The 23604-nt window shown below is 37.6% G+C and overlaps 1 protein-coding gene across 13 annotated transcripts in view; it reads right to left on the bottom strand.

The window, feature by feature from the left end:
* Positions 1–23604, bottom strand: part of LOC100548295 (pancreatic alpha-amylase) — a 236878-nt gene that overhangs the window by 42254 nt on the left and 171020 nt on the right. For 8 of the 13 annotated variants that reach the window (XR_014885356.1, XM_085232253.1, XM_085232254.1 and 5 more), the window contains 5 exons: positions 22848–23027; positions 22150–22239; positions 18461–18688; positions 14217–14347; positions 12273–12467 (listed from right to left, as the gene is read on the bottom strand). The gene's annotated coding sequence lies outside the window, so the exon portion shown is untranslated. Of the gene's footprint in view, positions 1–12272; positions 12468–13944; positions 14148–14216; positions 14348–18460; positions 18689–20650; positions 20734–22149; positions 22240–22847; positions 23028–23604 lie in introns of those variants that run through there. The other 5 variants (XM_085232255.1, XM_085232257.1, XM_085232256.1 and 2 more) reach the window with 5 other exon arrangements.

Raw genomic sequence — 23604 nt, 5'->3', positions numbered from 1 at the left:
GCTCATCAGCATATGAATTGTGTTAATATCTCAAAACCTTTGCCTTTATGATTAACCGTGGGATTATAATACCCACGAGAAATAAGATACCATGACCTGTCTTCAATTATAGGTCAGGTATTCACTGTTTGTTTAAAGAGCAGCAATCTCCTGGGTTTAGTGTCTTACTCATCGCCACTTGTCCCCTGCTAAAATGTCCTAAAGATAAATGCATTCAAGAATTGTCATGGCTTTTACCCAGACCTTTCCTTTTAAGATGGTAATTTGAATTCAACACAGGTCAGCAGAAAGGAGATGGAATTAACCTCTTAAACATATACTCTATAGCTGCTGGAAGGAGGGGGTCATGGATCTTTGTACTGCCACTCCTGCCACAAGTGACCAGTATCTGGTCATCTCGTCAAAAGGATTAGAAAGTGAATAAAAGGGTGACTGAATATTTGTCATCTTAGTAAGAGTCAATGCTATATTGTAAAAAAAAAATTAATAAATCTTTTAACACTACAACTTGATGGCTGCCAAATAAATACCTGATGCATGCATATGTGAAATAATAATGTGAAGTAGGAGCATGTACTGCGCAAGGGAATCTGCTGTGTAGACAAAAACTGTAATAGCTTATAAGTAGCTTTCGTACTTTAGCACACAGAAACAACTGTATGAATACCTTAACTTATCTATTATCACTGTTATGTAATATGATATATCCAAGGCATTTCGCTATCTGGGTTGCAAAACTTTTTGAAAGACTAAAACAAAATACAGTTTGTATGTTAACACTTATACATGGTCCATCATTATTGTAGTTTCATTGCTACATTCTATTGGCTTTTTATCACAGTCAGTGATGCCTGTGAAAATTTTTTGCTCAGTAGTGTCAGGAGAATCATTTCCAGCAGCAGATGTGCATTTCCTTTCCTTGGATTAAGGCAATCATGAAGTAGCTATCTTTTTATTTATTAATAAAAATGTTGTACAGAATTAGGGGAATTTAATAGCACCTGACTGAACCTCTGCTGTAATGTGATATTGCAGATATCATGGTTACTATTCACACAATGAAGCTGATATTTAGCTCATGGGCTTTACTATTTGAATCACCTAAGGGCAGAACTCACACGCTGGCAAACATGTGATACTGCACTGAAATACACACCACAGCTCAGTCAGCTGTGTCCTTGGGCCCATGAAAGAACTGTTAATCAAATACTATTAGATGTTTCTGATAACAGCACTGAATGCAGAAGCTAAGTTCTGCTTTTATTTAGTGTAAACATGATAAGTAACAAAGCATGTTTCCAGTTTTTATATTTCTTAATTTGAAGTTCAATTTTTCTTCTAGAGAAATGGCATAAGACTATAAACAAAACATATGGTCAGTGTTTTTGTTTCTGTCACAAACATGACTTCTGTTAATTATCAGTATTCTTGGCAGGCTCAGCAAAGAAGTCCAGGAAGATATTTTCAAGAGTCATCAGATTTTCACACTAAATGAATTTTAGAATGTAAGCAGCACTCATGGCTTGCCCCAGAAAAATCTGTGATTTCCCTTTCCCTTCTACCACCGCCACAAAATGTACATATTGTCTTTGCATTAAATGGCGAGGAGCACAGCTGAGTTAAAATCATAAATAGCACAGGTTTATGTGACACAGGCTATGTGATAGTTACAACATGTAACGGTGGTGGATCTGATTTCTGATTTTATCACTTCCTCTCGCGTGTATTTGAAGAAGTAGTTGATCTGCACTTTGTGTGTCTCATCATGTATAATCTGGAGATAACTGTAAAACTCACACAAGATCCTTCAAAGCAATGTAACTACCTTAAAAAGCCTTTAGTTTTCTTCTTCTCACTATACAGAATTTGATGCATTCTTAAAATAGCAATCAGCAGCCACAGTTTCATTTTTCCAGGACAAGAGACCTACACACACTGCATGTGTGCAACAGAACTTGCTTTTATTAAAACAGTGTACTGTGAGCTATTCTGATGAAAGTCTTATCAACGCCCAGGAAAGCTGGGCCACGTATGATCAAGCTGGATGAGGGCATGAAGACTGGTTTAAAAGCCACAGTATTGCCTCTTCCTGTGTGAAAGACTCGTGAGAAATTTTATCTCTGCTCTGAGAAGCATTCTGGAGAGAATAAGTCAAGGCACAGCTTGCTCTACAACCATGACGATCACTGTAACTACAACATGCCAAGCTTGAAAGTGTTGGTCTGCAGTAGAAATAGAAACACTGTCTTGTACAGAACATAGAGTTCTTGTCATGATGGCAGGGATTAATCTGTATTTGCAGGCCATTATTACCAGGCTCAAAACAGAAGTCCCAGTTCAGCAAAACAAAGTGCTCTAAATTATTTTAATTCACAGAAAACTGTTTAATCTTCAGAGTGACTTCTTTATTAAGAAATCAATAATCCATTCATCTGGCAAGTCAACCTCTTATGCTAACTGCAGGATTTTAAGACAAATAACTGCATGCTTGATGGCCCACAACATCCTGTGAAATGTCTCATGAAGGAACAGCTACTCGACCATATAAAAGCTCTGGAGATTCCCTTCATTCGGTCTTTTATCGTAATATCCAAAAAGTGGTAGCATCACAGTGCTGATATTGCTGCTTAACATGCAAATTCATGTAGTCTCTTTGCACCTGTCTTCCCCTCTGTTTTGCTATTTATGTCCTGTTTCTTGCCTTCTACCCAGATTGCAAGTTTTCTAAAGCATTAACTAAATGAGAGCTAGACAGTGTCCATACCTCCTGGGTGCTATAACATGTGAATAATAATTATGCTAATACTATCTATTCAAGAGAAAAACCGGGACTGGCAGTCAGAGACCAATGTAGTCAGATGAGCAAATATTATAACGATACCTTAAAATGACACTGATGTTCTGCCAGGGCAACGTAAGTGACATCAGAGGACTTTGGAAATTTAATGTTACTCTAGTGAGTAAGACAGAAAAAAACAAAACAAAACAAACAAACAAAAAAACAGAATAAGACCATGAATTAGGAAATTAGGAAGCATTTCGTTAGCTTTGCCATTTCAGGTGGAGTACTGAGAAGAGGCAAAGGCAAGCATCACATGTAAACCACAGGAATTCATATAACACATCACCTCAGTTTTACTTCGTCTGAATTGCAGAGAGAAATCAAAATACTTTAGTGAAGTTTCACATCACTGGGATATGGGATTTTTAAATTACAATGGTATTAATGATACATTCCTGGGATGCATTATCCTTTAGAGTATCCTAAAATAACAACTATTTCCACAGGCAGTAATCCTTGAGGAGAGAAGAGCTCACTGACAAGGTTCAAACTGATGAACTGTAATGCAGGTTTGCATTTATTGACCCTTTTTAATCTGGATTTTGGAGATGCTACTACTGTGAAATTCCAATATAGGCAAAAGATTCACAAATTATTATTTGAAAGATATCGGGGAAGATAACATAAAATGAAAAATCTTAATCTCAGTGATTTAAATTCTGAACCAGTTTTATCCTAGACGTTTAACTGAGAAAACTGGAAAAAGACACATTTCAGAGGTGCAATCACAATGGCAGTGTCATAACCTAAAACCAGCCTTACAAATCCTGTAACCAGTTTTGTTCTGGGCATTTTGCTGGGATGTGAAATGGATGTTTCTAATTTCTGTGGCGGCATATTTCACCATTTAACTCTGACCAGTTTCAATGGAAAGAGAACTGATTTGGTCACTTAGTTACTTGAAATACTTAACCAAAAGTTTCTGTTACACTGGAAGCAAGTCTCTCATGAAAAGCTTTGTCCATCTTAAAAGAGAGCTCACAAAGCAAGTGAGACATGATGGTGGCCATTAGAGAGTGGAAAGATGAATGTGAATTGCTGCCTGTGAAGTACTGCCTCGTCTGTCTCAGGAGAGCAGCTGCCAAGCACACTCAAGAAAGAAATCTAAAATCAGACATCTGTATGTGCATTGCGTCCACCATGTTTGCTCGGAGGAGAGAGAACCATATGAAGCAAGACAGCAAAGGTGAAATCCAGCAAGACATCCTACTTTATTGCCATGGCAACCCCACCCTGATGAAAAGTAGAAAAACAATAAAACATCTTTAGAAAGAAAAAAAATAAATCAGTTGCATCTACCAAGGGAATTCAGGAAGATGCAATTTAAGGAAGAGCTTAACATTTCCACCGCTTGGTAACTATTTGAAACAACAGCATGGCTACAGCTTTTGCAAGCTGCAGAGTTGAAACATATTGTACTTGATAAATTATTTAGTTTGCTTAGCAGCTGAATTCTGAATTATAAGTGAAAGCTGTAGTTACACATTATAATCTTTAATGTTGCTGTAGCCTAACAGAATATTATTATTATGATTTTCCTTGATGCCTTCTGACATCTGTCACCCTTTAGTACTATAATCACCTTTCCTGCATTTGACTTTCAAGAATGGATGAATGTGGATGCATGCATGTCTTATGCAAGCGAATGTCTGAGTCTCTATGTGTGCACTTAGAAAGAGTTTCAGGCTTTGATGACTGCTGTATCTAAATTCATTATTGATTTTCATGTGAATTGAAGGAGATTATGTACAGGCTCCATATGGACCCTGCTGGGGTCAGGTATCAGAAATAAAACATCTGCTGGTAAAGAAAGCAGTGACATATCTTGCACCACAGTAATGATGAGGAACCGGCATAATAACGAAAGGATGCTCTGTGCAAGCTGCCAAAGGGGCAGCGCTAGGACAGATGGAAAAGGCTTGTGCAAGGCAGTTTGTATGCACAGCTCCTGTGGGAGTTAAAACTGCTCTAACTGCCTCCCTCCAGAAGGCTCCTGAAATGGAATAGCCACACCAATATTGCCTGCCCACTCTCTGCACTGAAGTCTTCCAGTGCAGCAGAGGCTTTACTAGTTCGGGAAAGCGTGCTGTTCTCCCTCAGCCTTAGGGAATCTGATTTAGTATAGTTATGCGTGCTAAACATAATCCTTTAAATTTCATTTGTTATTTGCAAATGTGTTTGGTGTTGGTTTTTTTTTTTTTTTTTTGGTAACTAATTTGCATGGGCAATGGATATTCTAATTCTGTATGAGCAAATGAGAAAAGCAATAAGACTATCTTACAAAAAGGCATTTTGAAAACTAAATACATTATTTTCTGTTTTAAACAGCATACATCTGCATGGCTGTTACTGTTAGTATTAACTGTAGCTAAGGCATTATGGTGGCATCTGGAGATCTTATTTCAGGTTATAATTCCTATATACAAGGTGGTAGATACATCAAAGAACAGAAAAAGAAGAATTTAACTTACAGTAGGTTATGTATGTGGGAACTGTTTGTAGATCACTTGTATGCCAGATAAGAACTTTACACAACCACTCCCCTGTTTCTGTAGATCAGCCTTCCTCCTTAATCCTGTCTGTTCATATCACATGTGATATTTCTCCCTGGCTCTTCAGCACTCACTCAGATGCTGATGCCCCAAAGTGGAGAGAGAGGGAAGTGTTCTCCAGGAACAGCTCAGAAGCACAAGTCTGCCCCACCACATAAAATACGAATCTCTGCAATGGCACTGTGCAACAGCAATGGCAGATGTTCAAAAAGGAGATATAAAACACAGTCAATTCCATGGAAACAGTCTGGCAGGTGAGCAAATACATATTCAAATGCAACATCAAATCATAGAATAAAATCACAGAATCACATAGACTAGAAAAGACCTTCAAGATCCTCAAGTCCAGCCATCAGCCTGGCGTACCAAATCACATCACTGAACTATGTCACTTAGTGTCACATCCACACGTTTCCTACATGCCTTCAGGGATGGTGATTCCACCACTTCCCTGAGCAGCCCATTCCAATGCTTGAACACCTTTTTCCATGAAAAAATTCTTTCCCACATCCAATCTAAAATTCCCTTGATACATTGTGAGGCTGTTTCCTTGTATCTTATCATCTATCATCTGAGAAAAGAGACTGACACCCTTCATGCTGCAATCTCCTTTCAGGTAGTTGTAGAGAGTGATGAAGCCTCCCCTCAGCCTTCTCTAGACTAAACAGCCCCAGATCCCCCAGCTGTTCCTCATGACTCATTTTATAGTCCCTTCACTGGCTTTGTAGCTCTTCTCTGCACATGCTTTAGCAACTCAATATCCTTCCTGTAGTGGGGGACCCAGAACTGAATGCAATACCTGAAGTTTAATCTCTTAGTAACTGGAAGGATGAAGAACTCTGTACTGCAGTAAATTCATACTTTTTTTTTTTTTTTTTTTTCCTCTGAAGGGAAGCTATGTCCTTTAATCTTTACTATATTCATCAGAAATCACGTTGAACTTTAACACAACACTGCTTTAGTGTATGATGTAAAATGTAGTTATGATCACAAGAGTTTGTAATAAATTTTGTGTGCCTATAAACAATAACTCAGCAGGTGGCGTGTGCTACCCCTATGCTGTGAAGAGCACATAGACAATGTTCTTTGAAATAGCAGCAATTCAGAAATATGCTTACTTAGAAAAATTACAGAGATGATATACCCCCTAGTACGAAAGAAAAGATGTTTGGGCTTTTTCAAAAATAAATCATTCACGTGGGAAGGAAACCTGTGCATTCTGGCAAAGGTCACTGAGACCTTGGATAATTCACCAAAAAAGATAACACCAACTAAAGATTCCTTAGAAAACAGTTAAAACAGCTCTAACTTCCATCACTGAAGATATAGCAGGAAAAGCTGTCTCCTTGCAGTGTGTGCATCACTCTTACTAACATTAATGAGATATGGCTTCCTGTATTTCCCATCAATATTAATGAGAGATGCACGTGCCACTAATGTTAATGGAGAATACACATGCGTGTAACTCCCATTAATGATCATTAGGTACCCACAGGAGAACCCTCATTAATACTAATGAGTGTTGCACGTATATGTAATTCCCCTCAGTAGTAACCAGAGATCTATGTGCATGTATTGTCCATTAGAGTTAATGAGAGATACACATGCGTGTGGCTGAAACTGTCATTAATGTTAATGCATTGTGTGCAGGAACTGACAAAAGAAAATACTTTATCTTGATAACTGAAACTTGCCCTTTGTTTTGGTACTAGTTCATCTTTAGAAACTGCATTGCTTTCTATTAATAATCTAGTTTGGGTATTGCTGTGACCATGCATCCAGATATTCTGCAAAATTAAGACAAAATGCAGAGATCCATTTTTCAGATGATGTGAAGTCTCTATGTCACAGAGGAGAGCACAGCAATTTGTATGTTTATGGTGGGGTCAGCATGTAGAATGGCTGAGTATATGTTTTGCTTCTATGGGATTTAATCAAAATTGTATTTCTTAATTGCAATTAATTTACCTAAGGCTGTACTCTGTTAGGTGAGTAGGTAGCTGGGATATGCCTTGAACTTAGATCCTGCCAGCTGTGTTCTACTACATGATCTCAGGAGGCCTGTAGAGTTTGTGGTAATTTCTGTTGGTCTTCCCTACCTAATTAGGGGCTGCATGTGAAGAGTGATGAGTGGACTTAGGCTTACACTGTATCCTTCAGTGAAATGAGTCAGTAGAACTTAAAAACTGGAAATGTCATGCATCAGCTTCAGACTTTGCCGTTTCTGAAGAATGCTGCCATTTCCAAACCCACCTCTTTCTGGAAAAATTGTCAGCGCAGAGACTGGATTTTGTCACACGAAAGCCAATATGTACTCAAACAATAAGGACAGAAGACCTCAAAGTGTTGAAGTTAAGAACGATGTTGAAAAAAATAAATTCTGCTATATTTGTTCTTAAAAAATTAACAGCGTACATCACACCATAACCTTCCAAAATCTCAGAGCTTCTTGCCTACAACAACAGTCTCATTCTCTACTGACAAATAGCTCACACAGTCACTTATGCCCTGTAAAACAAACGTAGTATAACAGCAAGGTAGAACATCACAGCTACTTTGCACCGCATACATGGCTTCTTAAAGAAACACCTACAGTTTGTGGGAATAAACAGCTATTGTTCTTTTAATTCCCTTATCTGTTCCAGAATTGGATTTACTTGTTAAGACATGGAAATAAGTGGTCAAAAAGAACTTGACAGTTCAATCAGCTGCACATTTGTTAGAAAAACAAATCTTCTGCTCTGCTGTAGTGTTTCATGCTCAAAAAAATCAAAATGTAATACCACTGTCTGCATCAGAGAGGGTCCATCTGCATAGTACACTCATGATGTTGATATGTAATCTAAACAGTAATTGTAACTCACCTATGCCCCTTTCCACCTAGCTCACACCACATCTCTTGGTCATGCCAGCACTGTGTATAGAGCTGTGCTATAAATGAAATCTCTGAAATTAACTGGTTTAGAGGAAGCACATGGTACTAGGATGCTCTGCTAGATTCATTGCTTTTCTTTTTACTGGATCTTTGAATGATCCCTTTAGAAAGAAGATCTGTATAAATGTAATTGAGTGGAGCTAAAGACTACTGCACAAGGACAGAAACAAGCATTTCAGAAAACATGTCTTTGAAAAAGGAAAATGCCTCACCAACGTATGTTCTCAGGTCCATGAACAGAGCGCATAACTTCCAGCAGAAACACAGCATTCTTCAAGTTTTCAAGGAATGAGGCCACACAGCGGGAGAAGAGTAGAGGTGGAAAAGAAGGGAGAAAAAAAAAAAAAAAAAAAAAGAAGAAAGAAAAAAAAGCTGGAAATCCATGGCTTCTTTTCCTTATTAATCTCATCACATTATATAACATTCACCTGACCTTATTTGTTTTATTCCTACCAACCAGAAAGCAAGAGGTTCCAAGCTAGATGAGCAAATACAAAATGGAAATAAAGCAATCCCAAGTCTAAACAAAATAACCACAAAATGAGCCCCTGGACCAGTATGCGCTTCAGTCTAGGAACAAAGAATTTAATTTGGCACTGGGCTTCACATTAAAAGCAGACTAAGGACTAAGAAAGGTCTATCACAGAAAAATGACTTAAGGCATTTTCCTTTCTAAGCATGTAACCCTTTGTTTACAAATTTGCAGCTGTGGGGCTCAGCAGCATAATCAAGTGTGCCTGATTTTAATTAAGGGAGTAAAATTTGCATATGCAAACTCCTCTCTTACTAGCGTTAATGCCTTGGTAGTATCAACAGTATTGAAAGAAATAAGAAAACAAGAAAAGGCAGAAACAACAACAACAAAAAAAAGTAATCATTTTTGCTTTGCTGAAATAAGGGAAAGAGCAGAGATTACAGTACAAAATAGAAGTTTCTGAATATGTTCATTCTCCACTTTAAAGTTTTACTTTTCTTTTTCTTCTTTTTGTTTTTTCCTTTTATGTTGCTTTCTTCTGAATTAGCCCAGTGATACAGCTAAAATGCACTGAAAGTCCAGTTTGGCTTTTATCCAAAAAGATGTTTTCATGGCTAATATGGGATCCTCACCCTGTTACAGCATCTAAGATAAGTAATTCAAGCTGTGGCTTTGTCACTCTGTAGGAAAGTCAAGCACAGGTGAAAAGTCTTGTAGTCTTCAGTAACTGCTGTTTACAAAAGTGCCTCTCTCCCCAAAAGCTAGAGATGCTTCTGGTTTTGGAAGTAAACTTCTGTACCTTGGACATTTCTAGGATGTTACAGCTTTGCTTTTGGGTAACTAAAAAACATGCAGATCCTCAGTGGGGAATACTGAAAAGAATCAGTGAAAGACAAAGCTCAATAGCTGTCTCAAAAATACATTAAATTCTTTGTGTTTGAGTTAATGTCATTGAGATGTTTATAGATAAACCAAAAAAATAAATATTTCAAGCAAGCATGCAGAGACTACTGGAGACTGGAGGGAATTGGACTTCTTTCATGCTAGTTTAACTGTAAGCTCCTCCATGAATCTTTGGACAGTGGCATAATTCCCACCTTCTCATCTCCAGGAGGTTTTCATTTTTAAAGAGTGAGACAGAAGCCTGGCAGAATGTAAAACTGCTTGGAGCAATACTATATAATACATTGGATATTCCATTCAGGCACCTAAGAGACTTAGGAAACAAGTCCTCAGAGCACAGTTAAAAAGCACACCGTGAAGATCACTGTATCTGTATTAACATAAGGGCTGCAACATACTAGAAAATACTGTACAATGTAACAGGCTCCAGAGAAGCCACTATGGTCCATTGAGTAAAATACACCCTTTCAGAATTACTCAAATACAAATTCACATGATAGGCCAAAAAAAAAAACAGACTTAGTCTATTGAATAAACACTGCAGTTAGCTTCAGAGCCATTATGGTCTACTGTGTAAATAACAAAAAGTATTAAAATGGTCCAAGCATGTATTTTCATAATGTGACAGAATTGCTTCAGAGGAAATTCTTGTGTCGATTCTCTGGTCTGTCCATGAGGGATTTCCTTTCTTTTCCTCTTTGTTTCACTGTTTAGCCTATTGCATGTATATTTGCATAATGATGTACAGTTCTTTCTGGTCCCTAGACACAAATTATAACAGTCCTGTTATAAATTCACCCCACACCAAAGCTGTTTATTTGCTGTAGTTTTAGGCATTAGCCTCAGTGACTATTTTAACAGAATTGAGAGAGGGAAAAATGAATGATGATGAGAGAGGCAAAAATATTTTCTAGCAAACTGGGAACAGTTGAAATGGTCTCTCTCTGCCTATTTCAGAACATAGCTTTCCCTTTCTTTAATGTTCTGTTTCACAGTTTGACTCTTTTCTTCCTAAACAAAAACTGGAAGAAAACCTTTTCATAACACTCTATTCCATTTCATGATGGAGAGAAAAACTGTCTTGATCCTGTCCATTGCTAGGCTCAGTCACAATTTTATTTCATCCTGTGACTTCAAAGGGCTTACAGAGAATTAAAATAATCAGGATTCTGATTCACATTCTCTGTGAAATACAATAAATTAGGACCGTGCAAAGAATTGATTCCCACTGTCTGTTAACAAGGAGTTTGTTTTTAATTATCTAGGATCTGACTACTGATAATTGACAGATAAGTTAGCAGGGCTACATTTTGTTCTCACATCTCTAAATCAGGAGATACTTGTCTGGATGACACAACTGCAACTGTGAGTAGAATATTAGCATGTGAAATGCTTTTACGGCCTGTGCCAAGAGTTGTGCTGAGAGTTTCCTCAAGGAGGTACCCCTGATTCTTTCCTAGTTCCACAAAAAGCAGTTAGCTGGCTCCGGGGAGAGCCACTGCACTGAACAAGCTGAGTAACCCTGCTCACCAGGGAGGCAAGTAGGAGCTCCAGTATCTATGCATGGAGCTGCACAGAAAAAAACAATATTTATTTCAAGCAGCTCTAGTTAGACAGCTTTCTGGCAATTACCAGATCCATTTTATAGGATATTTAGAAGGATTAGTGACATGGAAAACAATACTTCTGGTATCAAAAGAAATAATGATTTGGAAAAGAAAGCTGAAACAATTTCTGGGATCACACCTACTTGTGACTTTGCAGATTTTTTTTTAACTGAGAAATGATTTATCAATATCTCCAGGGTTTCTCAACACAGAAGCAATGGTAAACTCTCTTTAGTTCTGTGGTAAAGTAAAACAGTCCAAGGTGCTTAACCAGCTGTAGAGTGAGGTTGTAAATTATTAATGAGCATCTGCGGGCTTTTTATTTTAATACCTTGTTACAAATAATACAGTGATTTGCAACATTTACTAACATGGTTACTTTTCTAACAAAGAAATCAAAGGCTTGGTGTTTCTCTCCTATGAAGAGGATAGGTGCTTTGTCAGATGAGATAGGATCAAAATTGTCATGGAAGAAGGCATGTATTCATACATTTCTATATTACAGCTAAGCAAATGATTTAAGGCTATCTGTCATGACAGTGCGGTAGCAGTTCCACCTATGTGCCAAGTCTATCAAACCACAGTTTTTCTCAACACTAAAAATTGAGTTAGTTCTTCCACAGACAGCAGCTTAATTTAGCAGAACTCCTGCTTTGCTCTTGACTGAACCCCAGTCCGAGGAGACTTACTGAATTCAAATGAAAATGTCTACTTGGGCCCATCTGTGCTTGAAGCTGAGTTTGCAAGGCTCTGACGAGGAAGAAGTAAATGCAAGACAGCTCGTTGAAGAGAGTGACATGCTTGCATATGCACTCCAAAGCCCTGAAGTCTTCCACTGGGGAAAACTGGGAGGAAGATGTACCATGGTGATCTACTTCATGCTTATAACTGGATGGCGTGACAAAGTATTTGGTGCTTATCTATGTACATGGGGCTGTGCACTTACTCACTCACTCACCTATGATGAGCTAAGAAATGCCAAGAGAGAACTACTGTTGCCAGCAGCATTTCAGTGCCACATCCAAAGAAAGTGAAGCTGTGCTGGCAGGCTGCCCCTGCCCTCAGCCGATGCACTGAACTCAGCCAACCTGAATTGAGCCACCCAAGAATCCAGGAGAATACATTTCTTCATCTTGGTCTGGCAACTTGCATACTAAAACAAACAAACAAACAAACAAACAAACAAAAACCAGTTCAGTGTTTCATGTACATTTGCCACCTGTCTAAACAACACTTTATTTGGAAGAATCTAAATCAGACTTCTTAAGCAGAACATATGCCAATACTATCTTCATTAATGAACAGTTATTACTATACACTGTCATCAGTTTCCAAGGAAATCAATCCAATAATGCAGCTATGTCTATTCAGCATGTCTCAATGAAGCATACAGTAATAATATTCTACGTGCATATAAGCATTCATTCTCAAGCACTTCAGAGATTATACAGTACACAGTACAGATTATACAGATACCACTGTGATGAGTGTATTATGAATGTCCCCATGTAGTCACACTGAACCACAGCAGCTTTTCAAGTGGAAGGTGGCAGCCAACTGGCATGCTGGTTTCTGAGCTACCATGGATGAAGAAAAAATGCTGCAGTGTCCCTGATATAAACCTATGATATTAAAATAATAATGATGATGATGATGATGATGTAATCTTGAGTTTTGGAATATCTCTTGGGCAGAAAGACATTTAGTTTTAAATCTGATCAGTACAAAACCATGTAATACAATGCACAGAGCTCAATCAATTTAATTTGAGAAAACGGTCAAGACTTCTATTCTATAAATCCACAGATCCTGAAGATTAAATATTTCAAAATCTGTTATTTGGACCACTAAGCTCTCTTTACCACTGACTGAATGGTGAATTATTATTGGAGGCACTTTCATCCCTTCAGCAGTTAATTTCACTTTTATTTCCTCCTTCCATTGTAGGAAGTATTTCTGACTAATCACTTCATTTTTCTGGTTATAATTGTTCATTTTAGAAATGTAGAGTGTATTTCATCTCCAGCTACATTTTTTTTTTCTTCTAAACATTAGTGGGAATGAAAATTGGGTACTGAATACTTAGCTCTTAGAGGTAATCTCTTTCTATAACAGTTTTCAGCAATACCTTATAGACATATGCATCATCTTGTTTAACCCAGATGTAGTGAATGTATATATATATCCCTGTCTGTGACAAAGCTCCTCCCTCAAAGTTTGCCTGGGATAGTACTGACTTTAAGGTCTTGAATTTGCAGTAGTTTAATAATCAGATCAACTACTTTGTAAACAACCCTTTTCACCTGCCTTATTAAGCAAATATTACCATCAACTAACAGAGTAAAAACTGCTTGTTTAGGTGGTCCTGTTGTCAGTGGGGGCATACAAGGCCAGGTTGGATGGGGCCCTGGGCAGCCTGATCCTGTGGGTGGCAACCCTGGCCACGGTAGTGGGGCTGGAGCTCAATCATCTTTAACGTCCCTTCCAACCTAAGTCATTCTCTATAATTCCCCCCTCGCTCCCCCCCCCAGCCCCCCCACCTGCCCACACAAGAAATCTAGGTTTTTTTTTTTTTTTTTTTTTTTTTTTTTTTTTTTTTTTCAGGACGTTATGAGCCTTTGCAGACCTACTGGTTTCTTTTAGAGATATCAGTATTCAGTTCTCCCAAATTTCTGCTGTGTTTTGCATGTCCTCTGAAAATACCACAGGTAAAGTGCCATATTTTAAAATGCTTTCACAGAGAGAAGTTCAGTCAGATCATGTCTCTTATTGCCATTCTCTTGTTATTTAAAGATGGATGAAGAGGTATTGCTCAAACCTGCTAAAATAAAAATGTTACTTTTGAGAAGGACTAAGTTAAGAAAGCTGTAGAAGTCCCTGCTTAGCTCTGGCATATGCTTACCATTTGTTGCACAAGGGACTTCATTCACTCTCACTTAGCATGTTGCTGTGGAATAGAGACACTTCTCAGAATCGAAGTTGAAGTACTGCGAAGTTTAGCCTCCGAGGTGAATGTTTAGGAAGGTTAATAGCCTGTGGAAATAGAGGAGCCCTATGTTATGTTTAGTACTCACTTTGGCTGAAAGATGAAATAGACTCACTTCACCTAGGCACTGAAATGCAGCCACCTGTGGGGAGTAATGTGCCAGCTCTTTAGTGCAACAGTGCAAAACCATTTAAGTAGGAAGTGAAGCGCTATTCCTCAGTCCAAAGAGAGTGTTTGCCATTGTTGTTACAGAACAGTATGACATTTTCTTTGGGTAGAAGGCACTGTTTTTGCAGGGCTATATTTCAAAAGGATTTAGGTTGGGATACACAGAAAATGGGACTGTGCCACCAGTTAATCAATAGCTCAGTGCCATAGACTAGCACTGGAAGAAACCAGCAGAGGCAGGAAAGAGGACAAAGGGAATGTTACTTAATGTGAGTGCCTACCTAGAAGGGTCAATTTTAACATTGAACCCCAAAAGAGAGAGTCAAATTTCCTGCAATCAAGTATCTTTAGCATTTTTGCAATAGATTGAGATAAATATGTAGTTTCTATACCACGAGCTTCTTTCTTTTCTGCAGCATTTACTCTCTTTACATAAGTATGCGATTACCTCCTATAAGTTCAAGTTTAACTTTGTTTGGATTTTCAACCAAGCCAAATCTATTCACTTTACAATTCACCTTTATCCTGCCAGGGTAGCACTGAAAAGAGAAAGTGAAAGTCTGGGAAAAAATTTGGAAGAGGGAAGGCAACAAAAATGCTTTGCAGTTCTGAAGGAAACTTCAGACAGCAAAAGAGAACAATTCTAATGCTCTGAGATGATTTTTTAAACACTGCCAGCCATTGCCCTCCCAGCACACAGAAGATGAAGCACTGGAGTGGTTTAAAAATTGTAATAGTGCAAAATTGTAAGATTCTGTTTTGGTCAAATCTTCCTACTGCTAGATACACTTTGGCCTGAAGGTGGCAACATTGAATAACATTCTAAGGAAAGAACCTTCACATATAGGTACCTTTAATTAAAGGTTTATGTTTTTTAGCAATTATCCTCTCCCCCATTAGTTTTTCACAATGTGTTGAAAAAGAAATAAGATGGGGGGTGTTGTAAATTTTCCTGAAATAATTTTAACTGCACATTATGCAAAATTATTTGCAAATTAAAATTAAATCTAACGAACATACACTTTATGCCAACCCTTTCATCCCTTCAGTGTAAAAGCTATTTTTAAAAAGGATATGCTGTGTGTCTCCTTTTGTAATATTACTATCAATAAATGCTCTTTACTCTGAATGTAAATCAGTGCTTTCAAACTGGACCTTGACTTATGCTGAGTTATTTCACCTCTCTCTGTAAATGTTATGCTCTGGGAGGTGGCACATTAACCAGGCAATGAGATGTGGTACTCTGGGCCATGCATTGCACAGGGGAACCAGGCAAGCACCCTGCAGACCAGCAGGTGAAGCACTGTGGCTTTATGTGACTCAAGATGGGCAGCTGATCGGCAAAGGAGCTTGTCCCAGAACACTCTTTGGAGGGCACAAGGACAGAGGGATTTAAAATATTATTTCTAATTTCTTTAATAATTAAAAAAAGACAAACAAACAAACAAAACAAAACAAAAAAAAAACAACAAAAAACAATCCCCTCCTACGAGTGGATACTGAACCTCAACATTTGCAGATTTTCACAGTGTTCAGTGATTTTACCTTTGGCTTCAGTGCTTTCTGCTTATCCCACTGATTACCGTGCTTGTGGCTACATGAACAAAGGTATTTTACATGGAATCAAAATAACATTTTACACAGTCCTTGCTGGTAAAGGCCACATGTGCACTACTGTGAGCATTCCCTACTAGCAATCAATGGTAGTTTAAATAAAGAGACTTAACTCAGGCAGCCAACAGACTAACAAAATCCTCAAAGTTCAGAGGCCAGTAACTATTTGTTGTGGTTTAACCCAGGGGGTAACTCAGCACTGCTCTGTCATTCTCACTCGCTCTCTCCTTCCCAGTGGGATAGGAGAGAGAATCAGAAAAAAAGTAAGTAGTACTTGTATGTTGAGATAAAACTATTTATAAAGAGAGAAAAAGGATAATAGTTTGGCTATACATATGTATGTATTTTTTTATACATATATGAATGTATATACAAAGTGATGCAAAAGCAATTTCTTATCACCCTCTGACCAATGCCCAGTGTGCCCCTGAACAGCAGAAGGAAGAGATGAACTCCCAGCCCTTCAAAACTCCTTTCACATGATGACAGCTTATGTCAGCTATCCTTATTCCGTTCCCTTTCGGCTCCTTGAGCCCTTCACTGAGAATGGCCTTGGCTCTGTACAACACTGCTAAACAGCACCTATAAACATTGGTGGTGTGTTATCAACATTGTTTTTCTCCTTGAACCAAAAGCATAGCATCATAATAGACAGTCTGATGAAAATAATTCCATCCCAGCTGAAACTAAGACCCAATTGTATTAAGAGGAGTTAGGAAAGAAAATCAACTGCTGAATTTGCCCTGTCTAGAGAAAAAATGACAAGATAATAGGCTATGGAGTACTTAGGAGGAATTAAGAAAACAAAGTTGGAGGCTGCTGTGGGAGGGCTGTTGGCAGCATAGGGAAAGCAAGTAGAAGTATTCATAGCTCAAGATTAATGAAGGGAAAAATGTAGATTAAATAGTACAAAATGAGTGTACAGGGAAGTAATACAGCTGAAAGGGTCACTGATTTCAAAGCAAATGTTAATCCCGGAGGATTGTAGATCATATCAACCCTCATTGTTTGCAGAGTTTGGAGTAGGGGGCTCCAGAGGTCTTCTTAAGTCTAATACCTATGGGTCAGATCATTCCTTGTTATGGCAATATCTTACGGAGGAGTGCTTCACACTGAGAACCCTGCTTCCAGAGGGGCTGCCCTGTGAAAGCAAGCCAGGAGCTTGGCTGCAAACACTGTTGGTTCTTACACCTCTGTAACAGCCTCCAGCTTTTAGAAGGGCATTTCCAGAGAGAAAGAACACAAGAATCCCTTGCTAAGATTGTGCCTGTTGGCTCTGGAGAGAAGCTGATGTAAATAAAACATAAATAAGATCTGAAGAGCAGCTAGGTGGAGTACCATTAGTTCAGCTGGAAAAAGTGCCATTGATGAATCAGTGACCTATAAAAACAAATAGTTCTCATCATTTCTAACAGAAGGTTAGATTCTGACTGTGTATCGATCCTTGAATAAAATGGAACAGTAAACTACTATCCATTCAATCCAGAAAAAAGACATTGAGGAGGGATTTAGGGGAAAATAAGACCCCAGTCTTTACCTGCTTATTCTCATCCTCCCACCCTCTTGCCCAGTAGAATAGGCAAGCAGGCAAATTCTTTGACCTTGTTGTACCTCAAAAGGAGATGCAAAGAAGTGCCCTCAGGATGTAGAACGGGCTCCTACTACGTGACACCACAGTAACAGTCTCGCTCTTAAAGATTAGCCATATTTCTGGTGGGGTTTCAAATGCTTTTTGAGGACAAGCTCTAAAGTTCTTTTTAATGTACCCACTCTGATTTTCAATGCATTGAGTCATTAAAGTAGACTTACTACCTTTGGCATTTCTATTAAAATGTTCAGAAGAGGAACGGTTTCTGAGTGAGTCACTGAGTAGAAAGCACAGGTATCACAGAGGGAGAAGACGATGATTACTTCCAGGCACACTCTCTTGGAAATTGAATAGACTTGATGAAGAACTGGTAAAACTGTAATACAAAGAGCAGCATCTCCAGGTAACGAGGCAGAAGAGCAAAATTAACACAATCCCAACACTGTATATTCAGTTCAGATTCTGCATTCTGACAAAAAATTATAACAAAACTAATAGAAAGAGTTCCTGTACACTGTGATACCAGATCCAAATATGACTCTAAATGCTCATGAGCAGCGGTGTACACAGCCTGCTGCTACAAGACCATCACAGCTGCAAAGGACAGACTAAGTGCATGAGTAAACAGGATGGTCTCAGCATAAAAATCTCACAATAACACAAGAAAAATGAATTAAACAATGAAAACCCATGATTGAAAATAATCTAGAATAGATAAATAAAACAAAACCACTATGGAAAGCTATGGAATCACTGAGCACATTATCGCCCATGCTTTCTTGGTACCTACATAGTCTGATCTTTTCCTGAAGGAACTCTGAAAGGCATGCTCTGGTTCATGAAGGATGGATCTACAGGTGTAAAACTCTTAGATGCACAATTCCCCTTTCATGGCTGCCGAGGTCCCTCGATGGTCTTTATGGTGCCGGTTGTATGTCCCATTCCATTTGCAGGACTGTCTTTGCAAGATCCAAAAATCCAGTGCCCCAGACTAGAACACTTTATTACAGCAACGCACCTTTAAAGGGAGGATAGATTATAAAAACGTACTTTAACAATAAATTTTAATGAAGTCATGTGCACTGATTATTTATGCTTTAATTATTATGCCTGTCCTCTCTTATTCTCCTGAACTGGTGCTACTTTACTTGCAATAGGGATACTTTTGATGAAGATAAATTAAAGCCTGTGATACTTCATTTTGCACAGAATGAAATATTTAGTGTGTTAGTTCATATTCTGATACGGTAGACTGGAAATTCTCATATGTAAAAAAATGAAGACTTCAGTCAACTAGCAAGAATCAACCAGAACTGGCTGCAATGATTTGTGTTTCGGCAGGGGCCTTTTTACTAAGGAAAATTACAATAAATCTTAGATTTCTTGGTGAAATCAGTTCACAATGTACTTTCGGGACAGTGGCATCATCTGCTTAATGAGATACGGACTTCTAAAGCACATGTGAATATTTTATTATTATTATTATTATTATTATTACTATTATTTTATTATTTTGCCTTGTGGGTTCTCCTGCCAGTTGGACCCTGGAAATGGTTATATCTTTTTGTTGCTTATAGGTCATCTTGATTATCTGAGATGGAATTTACTATACCATTTACAGCATTGCCTCTGAATAAATATTCTGTTTTCTTATTTTCTCCTTTTCTAAAAGAACTCACTGTAGGAATGCAGGAAAAAAAAAAAAAATCCAGGTTGAAGAAACCTTTAATAAAAGAACTGCAAAAGAATGAAAAAAAACCATGGCAAAACAAGCAGGTCATTCTATAAGATTCATTTGCTAAATTTTAATGTATGTCAGAGCAGGATGGCAGGAGTCTAATTGGATTTGAAAGCTGTGTGATTCTCCTGTAATAAAAAGCATATTTGCCAGGGCAGCTACAGGAAAACATTATTCCAACTGGGTCTTAAATTTAGTGGACAGCAGAATGAAAGAATGAATAATTCTAGTAAATAGCCTTCTATATGACTGTGGTATGTCATGCAACTTAAAATCAAACTCCAAATAAACCCCAGGATTTATATTAAGTTTAAGTTGTCTCCTACCAACAACCTCATATTAATAAAATATCTGGGGAAGATTTCAGGGAGATTAGCAAAATAATCCTTCCATGCTGGGAATGTTTCTCCATTTAAACGACCATTGCTGGTGATGAAAATCCAAGCAAAACTGACAACAAAAGCAGATATCAATGGAATTCAGAATCTGAGTGCTATCTGGAGTCAGCTTAAATTATTTTTTAATAGAGAGCTATCATATACACTTCAATCTTTCAGTGAAAAAGTATGACCAACATTATATGTATCAGTATTTTTAATGATGTCTTAGCAACATGCAAAGAAGTTACAAAAACATTGTGTAAATCTTGTGAGGAACATAAAGGTTTTCTCACACCACTTGGTAATGCCAAACTTTTCTTCAAGCTCCTCCCTTCCCCCAAATAACAGATCAAGGAGATTTTTGTTGTGAAAAATGACTGCCTCCAGATACATTTCTATCCTTGAAGGACAACATATGGATAAGAGTTGAGCAGAACTGCTCCAGTTAAATGTGTAAACAGCACTATTTGACCTGACAACCATGCTGAATAGAAATATGCATTCACTTTAAAGGATGCCATACACAAGAAGATTTAAATGAAAATTATTGGCTTGGTGTTTTTTTTTTTCTTTATTTTTTTCTTATTCCTGCAGAATAATGCAGGAATAAGTCAATTTTCCTACCTCATACTCCACTATTCTATTTCTGGTTTACTATCCAACTTTGGGCACAAAGTCTCATGAATAAAGCAAATGGTCTCTTGAGGGAACCATAGGCAATGTTCTTATTAACCAAATCTATTTTATATTACCGCTGCTATAAAATAAACAATAGAGCAAAAACGGCAAAGCCCTGCATCGTGCAGAATGAAGTGCCACACTGCTTGGGATGGACCTGAGTCTCTGTGGGAAGTAAATATACCTTGGGGACACTTAGAGTGGGCCGGCACTGATGAGCTCTGAAGTGATGGGGCTTCATCAGGTGAAACTGAAGGAAGAAAATCTTGTTTCATTTCCTTTTCACACAGGAGATCTTACTCCTAGGCTAGAATGAAGTTCTGCAGAGTGTTTACTGCCAATGAGAAAAAAACACTGCACTGCCTGTCAAATGTGAGTCCTGAGATGCCCACAGTGACACATTTTCCAAGTAAAAAAGGATTTACTCTACTTTCGTATCCTGAGGTAAGTTCCTTGACTGCAGCATAGTTTCATTCAGGTCAATATGAGAATGGAATCATTGGTCATGGCACTAGAAATAGGAGACACATTTAGAAATCTTCACACTGCTCACTCCTCACCTACAAGACAATCTTCATCCCCACGTTTTTAATGATAGAATTATTACAGGTAATCTCCATGAAGAACTGGCTTTTTAATAATACAGGCAGCTGAAAAAAATCTTATACAAGTTTGTAAAATTCAGAATATCTGGTATTTTAGAAAACAGGAGAATGTCAAGAGATTAATAGGAAAACATTACAGTTAAAACCAAACTGAAGGCACAAGAATGCTAAGTTGAGTGTCGGCAGAGAAGATAGTGAGATGATATTTCAATCCCATGTACCAAGCACATGATTTTTCAATTGTGTGCAATCAAAAACTTGTACAGTAGTTTTCAGATAAAATTATTCAGAGAAAAGTCTGCTCTTATACGCATATTATTTCAGAAATGTCCACTTGGTGCATTTTCATGAAGAATGAATCTACATTGAACACTTTTTTGGTTTTAAAACTTTTAGAATTAAGCAAAGAATCGTAATTTGAACAATTCACACTTGGCTATATTACTTATTTTTTCTATCATTTCCCTCTTCGCATTACATGGTGATAAGAGAAATTATCATCTAGCTTATACATTCCACTGTTTGCAATTTTATTACTGTGGCACTTTAAAGTCATGGATTTTGGAGTCAGTTTAAAGATAAGAGAAATAGTTTGGAGCTAAATATAATTTGTCCAACATTGCCTGTCCTTTGCTTCACCAGCCATTTAATTAGTATTATAATAAGAAAGAACACAACATTAAGAAAATCATAAGGATATATGATGGTTTCTCTGACAGAACATATTTAAGATGGTGCTCAAAGGGCACAGATATGGAAATGAACTCACTGCAAAATTTGGTAGAGAAAAAAAATTAGTTTTTTCATTGTTGCCAGGTTCTTTTGCCAGGAAGGAGGAGGGGACTGGAAGAGTTCTTCAAAACCATTAAAATGCAAAGTGACAAATGGTGCTGAATAATTGCCTCATTTGAAATGTGGCTTTGACTTAGATTATAATTGTTTGTAAATCAGAATTCAGTAAAGAATAAAGTACTTCCTTTTTTTTTTTTTTTTTTTTAAGTAATAGAAGATGTGATGCTTCACTGAGTGAAATTAAAAACAGAGGGTGGAGAGATAAGCTTCGATTTACAAATCCTACCTGCCACAAACTTTCATTGTGTCAGATCATTTTCACGAGGAGTCTACTTAGAGATAGAGCTGGTTGATAACAGATGGACTTGGGCGCATGCTGGCAGAAGAGAGAGAAAATTCTGTAGATCCAAGTAAAAAAGCCTCTTTCTTTAGATTAGAAATTATTATTAATTATGCCCAAGGTTTTAAGCTTTCATTTGGGATGTTCTGTAATTAAGCATAATGTTGCAGGGCCCCCGATCTAAACCTTTATCAAAACATGAGATGCAGGTCCTACATTAGCTATGTGTTCGCTTAAGCAGCATTTTGCAGCTCTGTAGTATCAAGTGTGATTGCTGCTATTAGCATTGTATTCTTTGAAGTAAAAAGTGTTTCTTTGATTATTAGATTTGTCTGGAACTAGAAGTAAAAGCAAAATCTGGAAACAGAGCAGAACCAAATTTTGGCCCCAGCTGGATCCATATTTGTTCTTCACAAAAACAGAGAGCTAACGGTATGAACATAGTCTACCAATTAAATTTAGCATTTCTTCAGTTAGGTGCAATATACTAACCTTATGTGGTAGAATCTGCACAGATGTACACAATTCAGGAGATAATACAGGACTGAGCTCCAAATAAAGATTATGATGCAGTTATTCACGGTTAAAATTATATACAAAATTTTTATTTTGCCAAGATGTAAAAAACTTACTCTTATTGTTACCTGTGTGCTATAGTGATAATTTATGATGCTGCAGTGTTCCAGTTTCACTGGCACTGGACTGGAAATTTCACAGTTTGTTGAACACAGTGAAAATTCATCAGTTTCTCCTTGGTCAAATATGATGATACATACAGGGTTGTTCAGTGCTATCTGCCATTCAGTAGTGCTAGATGAGTAGTGCTGTTACCGTGGAAAAATAGTAAAATATATGTAAAAAACAAAATTTACCAGAAATAAAAAAATACATTTGACTGAATAACATTAAATTCACTTGAATGAAAAAATAGCTCCCAGAGACAAAAGACTCGCATTCAAGCAACATATACTTCCATTTCATCACTCTGTCCCATTTTCTGAAACATCCTATGCTTTATTTCACTGATCTGTTCTATCATTCAACCAATATAGGGTTCAAAATTTGTTTCCCACTGTGAATAGTGAACCCTTGCATAGTCCAGGACTTCTTTATATACAAAAAATGCTTTAACAGAGCATTTGCTATTAATAAGGTCAAAGGGGCATCTCTGCCACATAATAAACACAGAGCAGATTTAGCAAGGAGATTCAAAAAAGTAAGAAAAGCAGGTGAAAATGTAGTGCAGTGTTAAAAAAAGAGCCTTACAACTCACAGAAAATTAAAAGATTACTTCTATCTTGGAAGTTTGGGAGATGAAGTACCCAAGTAACCCATGCATAATTAGCACTGTTAAACTTTCTGACACAGTTTTAACTTTTGTTTAATTATTTATTCACTTAT

This window comes from Meleagris gallopavo, chromosome 10 (genome assembly GCF_905368555.1).
Source record: "Meleagris gallopavo chromosome 10, MGAL_WU_HG_1.1, whole genome shotgun sequence".
In the NCBI taxonomy this organism is placed as follows: domain Eukaryota; kingdom Metazoa; phylum Chordata; class Aves; order Galliformes; family Phasianidae; genus Meleagris; species Meleagris gallopavo.
This window is presented reverse-complemented; position numbering and strand designations above follow the sequence as displayed.